Consider the following 8,983-nt stretch of genomic DNA (forward strand, 5'->3'; position numbering starts at 1 on the left):
CCTCTTTGGAACCCCCTTTCAGGTAGTTGAAAGCAGCTATCAAATCCCCCCTCATTCTTCTCTTCTGCAGGCTAAACAATCCCAGCTCCCTCAGCCTCTCCTCATAACTCATATGTTCCAGACCCCTAATCATTTTTGTTGCCCTTCGCTGGACTCTCTCCAAATTATCCACATCCTTCTTGAAGTGTGGGGCCCAAAACTGGACACAGTACTCCAGATGAGGCCTCACCAATGTCGAATAGAGGGGAACGATCACGTCCCTCGATCTGCTCGCTATGCCCCTACTTATACATCCCAAAATGCCATTGGCCTTCTTGGCAACAAGGGCACACTGCTGACTCATATCCAGCTTCTCGTCCACTGTCACCCCTAGGTCCTTTTCCGCAGAACTGCTGCCTAGCCATTCGGTCCCTAGTCTGTAGCTGTGCATTGGGTTCTTCCGTCCTAAGTGCAGGACCCTGCACTTATCCTTATTGAACCTCATCAGATTTCTTTTGGCCCAATCCTCCAATTTGTCTAGGTCCTTCTGTATCCTATCCCTCCCCTCCAGTGTATCTACCACTCCTCCCAGTTTAGTATCATCCGCAAATTTGCTGAGAGTGCAATCCACACCATCCTCCAGATCATTTATGAAGATATTGAACAAAACCGGCCCCAGGACCGACCCTTGGGGCACTCCACTTGATACCGGCTGCCAACTAGACATGGAGCCATTGATCACTACCCGTTGAGCCCGACAATCTAGCCAGCTTTCTACCCACCTTGTAGTGCATTCATCCAGCCCATACTTCCTCAACTTGCTGACAAGAATACTGTGGGAGACTGTGTCAAAAGCTTTGCTAAAGTCAAGAAACAATACATCCATTGTTTTCCCTTCATCCACAGAACCAGTAATCTCATCATAGAAGGCGATTAGATTAGTCAGGCATGACCTTCCCTTGGTGAATCCATGCTGGCTGTTCCTGATCACTTTCCTCTCATGCAAGTGCTTCAGGATTGATTCTTTGAGGACCTGCTCCATGATTTTTCCAGGGACTGAAGTGAGGCTGACTGGCCTGTAGTTCCCAGGATCCTCCTTCTTCCCTTTTTTAAAGATTGGCACTACATTAGCCTTTTTCCAGTCATCCGGGACTTCCCCGGTTCGCCACGAGTTTTCAAAGATAATGGCCAATGGCTCTGCAATCACAGCCGCCAGTTCCTTCAGCACTCTCGGATGCAACTCGTCCGGCCCCATGGACTTGTGCACGTCCAGCTTTTCTAAAAAGTCCCTAACCACCTCTATCTCCACAGAGGGCTGGCCATCTCTTCCCCATTTTGTGATGCCCAGCGTAGCAGTCTGGGAGCTGACCTTGTTAGTGAAAACAGAGGCAAAAAAAGCATTGAGTACATTAGCTTTTTCCACATCCTCTGTCACTAGTTTGCCTCCCTCATTCAGTAAGGGGCCCACACATTCCTTGGCTTTCTTCTTGTTGCCAACATACCTGAAGAAACCCTTCTTGTTACTCTTGACATCTCTGGCTAGCTGCAGCTCCAGGTGCGATTTGGCCCTCCTGATAACATTCCTACATGCCCTAGCAATATTTTTATACTCTTCCCTGGTCATATGTCCAACCTTCCACTTCTTGTAAGCTTCTTTTTTATGTTTAAGATCCGCTAAGATTTCACCATTAAGCCAAGCTGGTCGCCTGCCATATTTACTATTCTTTCGACTCATCGGGATGGTTTGTCCCTGTAACCTCAACAGGGATTCCTTGAAATACAGCCAGCTCTCCTGGACTCCTTTCCCCTTCAAGTTAGTCCCCCAGGGGATCCTGGCCATCCGTTCCCTGAGGGAGTCGAAGTCTGCTTTCCTGAAGTCCAGGGTCCGTATCGTGCTGCTTACCTTTCTTCCCTGTGTCAGGATCCTGAACTCAACCAACTCATGGTCACTGCCCCCCAGATTCCCATCCACTTTTGCTTCCCCCACTAATTCTACCCGGTTTGTGAGCAGCAGGTCAAGAAAAGCGCCCCCCCTAGTTGGCTCCTCGAGCACTTGCGCCAGGAAATTGTCCCCTACGCTTTCCAAAAACTTCCTGGATTGTCTATGCACCATTAGCTTCAGCAAGTTACGTAAGGCTTGAGGCCTATGAACTTTGAACAGATGAAGTTTGCACAGATAAACAGCCCAATGGAAAACCTCAAGTATTTGGGGAGCTGAAAATAGAGTTTAAGAGGAAGTTCTGATCGCAGGTACATGAGTCAACCACAGAAGCATCCTGACAATGAACTGATGTATATAACAGGTACATGAGACACATCTAAGCCTAGCCTGCTTGCTTGCCTATATATCTTTTCTTATAAGTTTCTTATCGGTTTGATTATTTGTTTTATTATAATTGGTTTATATTAGAGTATATTTTGGCTATAACACAAGGGACCTACAGGCCACATCCTGTACGTTGAGCTAAGACGAAGTTAGCATACATATGTTTGGGACCTTTCACCTAGATGGCAATGAGCTAACGCATACAGTCCATATATGGCTGAGAGCTTTAACATAAAGGATGCTTTGCAGTAGGTTGGCATAGGGGTCTTCCTAAGTTCAGACCCTTTAAAACTTAACAGGTACACCACAACTTGGAAAGAACCGAAATAACTGGTTAGGACAGAAGTAACAAATGTGACATCTAACCACAAAAGGGCCATAGTAACAAATTGACATATATGATAAGTTGAGATCACTGATATACTAACCTATAGAAGAAAAGACGCTCCAACATTAGTAAGGTGAGGAAATACAAATAAGGAAAAGGGGGGAAATCCCCTAATGAATATGCAACAAACATAACAGCATCATGAGCTATTACCAGCAGGAGAGTGGGTTTGTGTGTGTATGGGGGTGGGGGGGTGAGAAAACCTGAATTTGTGCTGGAAATGGCCCACCTTGATTATCATGCACATTGTAGGGAGAGTGGTCACTTTGGATGAGCTATTACCAGCAGGATAGTGAGTTTGTGTGTGTGTTTTTTGGAGGGGGGTGAGAGAACCTGGATTTGTGCAGGAAATGGCCCAACTTGATTATCATGCACATTGTGTAGAGAGTTGTCACTTTGGATGGGCTATTACCAGCAGGAGAGTGAATTTGGGGGGGGGGGGTGTGTGGAGGGTGAGAAAACCTGGATTTGTGCTGGAAATGGCCCAACTTGATGATCACTTTAGATAAGCTATTACCAGCAGGACAGTGGGGTGGGAGGAGGTATTGTTTCATATTCTCTGTGTGTATATAAAGTCTGCTGCAGTTTCCACGGTATGCATCCGATGAAGTGAGCTGTAGCTCACGAAAGCTCATGCTCAAATAAATTGGTTAGTCTCTAAGGTGCCACAAGTACTCCTTTTCTTTTTGCGAATACAGACTAACACGGCTGTTACTCTGAAACCTATCATATTATAAAAGTGGCATCACAGCCGAGGGGCGGTAGGAGAAGGAGATATAGTCCTTAGGACATGCCAGAATGATGGCCACTGGTGATGAGAAAGATCATGGCCAACGCTTCAGGTTGTTCTACAAAGGATGGTACGAGTATATGGGTGTGCATATGTACATTCTGTAGTATCTCTACCTTACTGAGTTGGGGTGTTTGTGACTGTGCTAAATGTATTCATAAACTATATTTGTAAATATAAAAGAGTTCCCATAGTGTGAGTGTTGCAACTGTGCACCTCGGGGTTCCCAACTATATAATAATTTAAATTAGGGCGGTTGATTAATCGCACTTAACTCACACGATTAACTCAAAAAAAATTGTGATAAAAATTAATCACGATTAATTGCACTGTTTAAGGGATGTTTTTCTACATTTTCAAATATATCAATTTCAATTACAACAGAATACAAAGTGTACAGTGCTCACTTTATATTATTTTTCAATACACATATTTGCACTGTAAAAATGATAAACAGAAGAAATAGTATTTTTCAATTCACCTCACAAGTACTGTCATGAAATCTCTATCATGAAAGTGCAACTTACAAATGTAGTTTTTGTTGTTATATAAGTGCACTCAAAAACGAAACAGTGGAAAACTTTAGAGCCTACAAGTCCACTAAGTCCTACTCCTTGTTCAGCCAAATCACTAAGACAAACAAGTTTGTTTACATTTACGGGAGATACTGCTGCCCACTTCTTAATTACAATCTCATCTGAAAGTGAGAACAGGCATTCACATGGCACTGTTGTAGCTCGCATTGCAAGATATATACGTATCAGATGCGCTAACGATTCATATGCCTCTTCATGCTTTGGCCATTGTTCCAGAGGACATGCTTCCATGCTGATGACGCTTGTTAAAAAAATAATGCATTAATTAAATTTGTGACTGAATTCCTTGGGGGAGACTTGTATGTCTCCTGCTCTGTTTTACCCACATTCTGCCATATATTTCATGTTATAGCAGTCTCAGATGATGACCCAGCACATGTTGTTCGTTTTAAGAACACTTTCGCTGCAAATTTGACAAAATGGAAAGAAGGTACCAATGTGAAATTTCTAAAGATAGCTACAGCACTTGATCCAAGATTTAAAAATCTGAAGTGCCTTCTAAAATTTGAGAGATGAGGTGTGGAATATGCTTTCGGAAGTTTTAAAAGAGCAACACTCCAATGCAGAAACTACAGAACCCAAACCACCAAAAAAGAAAATCAACTTAAATGATGAAAATGAACATGCATCAGTCCACACTACTTTGGATCATTATCGAACAGAACCCGTCATCAGCATGTCCCCTGGAATGGTGGTTGAAGCATCAAGGGACACATGAATCTTTAGTGCATCTGGCATGTAAATATCTTGCGATGCTGGTGTAACAGTTTGCCCCCCTTCAAGATGCTACCTTATGTACTGGGATACAGCTGAGCCCTCCTGTTCTGCCAGCCTGGGCGCCCTTTTTACCTGTCTTGCTGAGCCAGGCTATTAAGCCTCCTCCAGCACACACACAGGCAGGGCCACACCCAACTGCAGAATGACACAGACACTGAGATCAGCTCTGGGAAGACTCAGCTTCAGAGACTTATCCCAGCACTCAGGTGCCCACTTCCCCTGGAGTGCGGACCCAAAGGTATATTATGAAATCCACCTCCTCCCTCAATATGGAGGAAGGTATGCACAGCCTCCCTGCCCCCCATTATGAATTTCACCAACGGGGTTATATTATAAACAAGAAATAAGTTTATTAACTACAAAAGGTGAATTTTAAATGGTTAAAGAGATAGCAAACAGAACAAAACAGATTACTAAGCAAATAAAACCAAACATGCAAACTAAGCTTGTTTCCCTAAAGAAATTGGTTACAAATAGTAATTTCTCACCCTAGAAATTATTATTATTATGCATATTATTGCAGGTGGATTATAGAAAGTCTTGAAAGGCAGCTGCACTGGTCTCCAGCTTGAGACCTCAGGTATTATTACTCACAGGCTAGACGCTCTTCCAGCTTGGGCTCAACCTTTCCCCCTCAAGTTTAATTCTTGCTTCCAGATGTTTTTCGGTGTCCCTTTGGGTGGGGCAGCAGAGGAGAACCACGATGATGTCACTCCCCTACCTTGTATAGCTCTTGTGTAAGGCGAGAACCCTTCGTCTTCCAGTGGAGAAACACTGGCATTCCAAAAGGGGAAGAGGCATGTCTAATACCAGGTAAAGCTCTACTGCTGTATCTCTACCCCCTACTAGCAAACCCTTTCAAGTGCAGACAGGGCTGTATTGTGGACACAGGCAGACTACATGTACACTAACAACTGTATGCGTGTCCATAAGAACGGATATAGTGGGTCAGACCAAAGGTCCATCTAGCCCAGTATCCTGTCTTCTGACAGTGGTCAATGCCAGATGCTTTAGAGGGAATGAACAGAACAGGTAATCACCAAGTGATCCATCCCCTGTTGCCCATTCCCAGCTTCTGGCAACCAGAGGCTAGGGACACCATCCCTGCCCATCCTGGCTAATAGCCATTGATGGACCTATCCTCCATGAATTTATCTAGTTCTTTTTTGAACCCTGTTATAGTCTTGGCCTTCACAACATCCTCTGGCAAGGAGTTCCACAGGTTGACTGTGCGTTATGTGAAAAAAATACTTCCTTTTGTTTATTTTAAACCTGCTGCCTATTAATTTCATTTGGCGACCCCTAGTTCTTGTGTTATGAGAAGGAGTAAATAACACTTCTTTATTTACTTTCTCCACACCAGTCATGATTTTATAGACCTCAATCATATCCCCCATTAGTTGTCTCTTTTCCAAGCTGAAAAGTCCAGTTTTATTAATCTCTCCTCATATGGCAGCCGTTCCATACCCCTAATAATTTTTGTTGCTGTTTTCTGAACCTTTTGCAATTCCAATATATCTTTTGTGAGATTGGGTGACCACATCTGCATGCAGCATTCAAGATGTGGGCATACCATGGGTTTATATATAGGCAATATGATATTTTCTGTCTTATTATCCATCCCTTTCTTAATGATTCCCAACATTCCGTTCACTTTTTTGACTGCTGCTGGATGTTGAGTGGATGTTTTCAGAGAACTATCCACAGTGACTCCAAGATCTCTTTCTTGAGTGATAACAGCTAATTTAGACCCTATCATTTTATATATATAGTTGGGATTATGTTTTCCAATGTACATTACTTTGCATTTATCAACATTGAATGTCATCTGCCATTTTGTTGCCCAATCACCCAGTTTTGTGAGATCCTTGTGTAGCTCTTCGCAGTCTGCCTGGGACTTAACTATCTTGAGCAGTAGGGTATCATTTGAAAATTTTGCCACCTCACTGTTTACCCCTTTTTTCAGATCACTCATGAATATGTTGAATAGGACTGGGCCCAGTACAGACCCCTGGGGGACACCACTATTTACCTCTCTCCATTCTGAAAACTGACCATTTATTCCTACCCTTTGTTTCCTATCTTTTAACCAGTTACCAGTCCATAAGAGGACCTTCTCTATTATCCAATGACAGCTTATTTGCTTAAGAGCCTTTGGTTAGGGACCTTGTCAAAGGCTTTCTGAAAATCTAGATACACTATATCCACTGAATCCCCCTTGTCCACATCCTTGTTTACCCCCACCCAAGGAATTCTAGTAGATTGGTGAGGCATGATTTCCCTTTACAAAAACCATGTTGACTCTTCTCCAACAAACCGTCTTCACCTATGTATCTGACAATTTTGTTCTGTGCTATAGTTTCAACCAGTTTGCCTAGTACTGAAATCAGGCTTACCGACCTGTAATTGCCGGGGTCACCTCTGGAGCCGTTTTTAAAAATTGGCATCACATTAGCTATCCTCCAGTCATTTGGTACAGAAGCTGATTTAAATAATAGGTTACAGACTACAGGTAGTAGTCCTACAATTTCATATTTGAGTTCCTTCAGAACTCTTGGGTGAATACCATCTGGTCCTGGTGACTTATTACTGTTTAGTTTATCAAGTTGTTCCAAAACCTTCTCTACTGACACCTCAATATGGGACAGTTCCTCAGATTTGTCACCTAAAAAGTATGACTCAGGTTTGGTTATCAAGAAGCTAAAAAAAAAGAGAAACCACACAGCCCCCTTTATTACATCACAGACTCTGGCGCCCAGTCAGCATGTAGGCTGCTGTGGCACCAGAAGGGAGGGCAGCTGGCTCCAAGCAGTCAGGTGCAGAGAGAGAGAGGGGTCAGAGGCTGCCTTCCTCACAGCGTCCTGCCTGTGGGGCCAGGTGAGAAGGCCCAGGATATGGGAGGGGTGGCCAGAGCAGGACACAGGGGGCTGCTGGGGGGGAATCACATAGACGGCGGGTCAGAACGGCTAGTGGGGGGACAGAGTGGGGGAAGGGCACAGGAGCTAGTGGGGTGACAGCACTGAGCCAGGGGCCGAATGGAAGTGGGGGTGCAGGGACACATGGCGACAGGGGCAGCTGTGCCTGACTGAATGGGAGAAGCTAGGGATCAGCCAGGATCTGCATGGAGGAGGCTCCCCCAACTCCCTAATAATCCCTTCCACCCCTCCCCCAAAAATCCTGTTCCATACTTCTCCCACCCATATCCAACAACCCTCCGTGTTCACTCCAAGGCTCCCTCCCAACAATTATTTCCCTCTGCCTCAGCTCCTTCATTACCCATGATTCCCCCAAGCCTTTGCACTGCTTTTGAGGGGTGCAGCAAATACATTTCTGTATTATAATTTAAATGAGTTATTACTCAAAGTTCTGTATTAATATGCCTAGTAAGAAAGCTCTGTGTCATTTCCTGAATTTTTTGTTGTTGTTATCTGTATTGTTACAGACATACTTGTTGACAGATATTTTGAAATAAATTACCAATGTAACCCTTCTGCCCATCAGAGTTGGCAGCAACAAGGGCCGGGTTCAGTATCTAGGGTTTCCATTCCAATAACACAATGCAAAACCGGCTCGAGCCCCCACCCTCTCACAAGCACAGAGTCTGAGTGTAGCAAAAGCCTTCTAATAACAGAGAGAAACAATGTGGCATTATGTTGGGGAAACACCACCAATAGGAATCATAACACAACCCCTGAGCAAAAACTCACCCCAAGCAAATTGGGCCGTGTCCTTTCCCTTTGGTTCTTGAGTCCACCCACCCAGATGTCACCCAAAGTCCAATAACCCAAAAGTCTCTGTTCCTGGTCAGTGCAGCCCCAGAGTTCAAAAGTTTATCTGCGGAGTTTTACCCCCCAGCCTTGGTGGAAAGGGGGGGGGGTGTTAAGGGGCACCTTACGTGGTCCAAAGCTGACTGCCCCACTTCTCTGTGGGGCTCCGTTCAACTCCACCAGCCATCCCACGAATCGCTCTGCTCCGCCAGCTGCTCCACTCCGATCCACCAGCTGTCCCACAAACTGCTCCACTCTGTCGTCCCATGAGCCACCCCAGCCATCCCACAAACTGCTCCACAATATAACTTCAGGCCCCCCACTACTTAACACAGCACTCAGTGATTTCAGCTCTTAGTA

This window comes from Caretta caretta, chromosome 1 (assembly GCF_965140235.1).
Source record: "Caretta caretta isolate rCarCar2 chromosome 1, rCarCar1.hap1, whole genome shotgun sequence".
Taxonomy (NCBI): Eukaryota; Metazoa; Chordata; order Testudines; family Cheloniidae; genus Caretta; species Caretta caretta.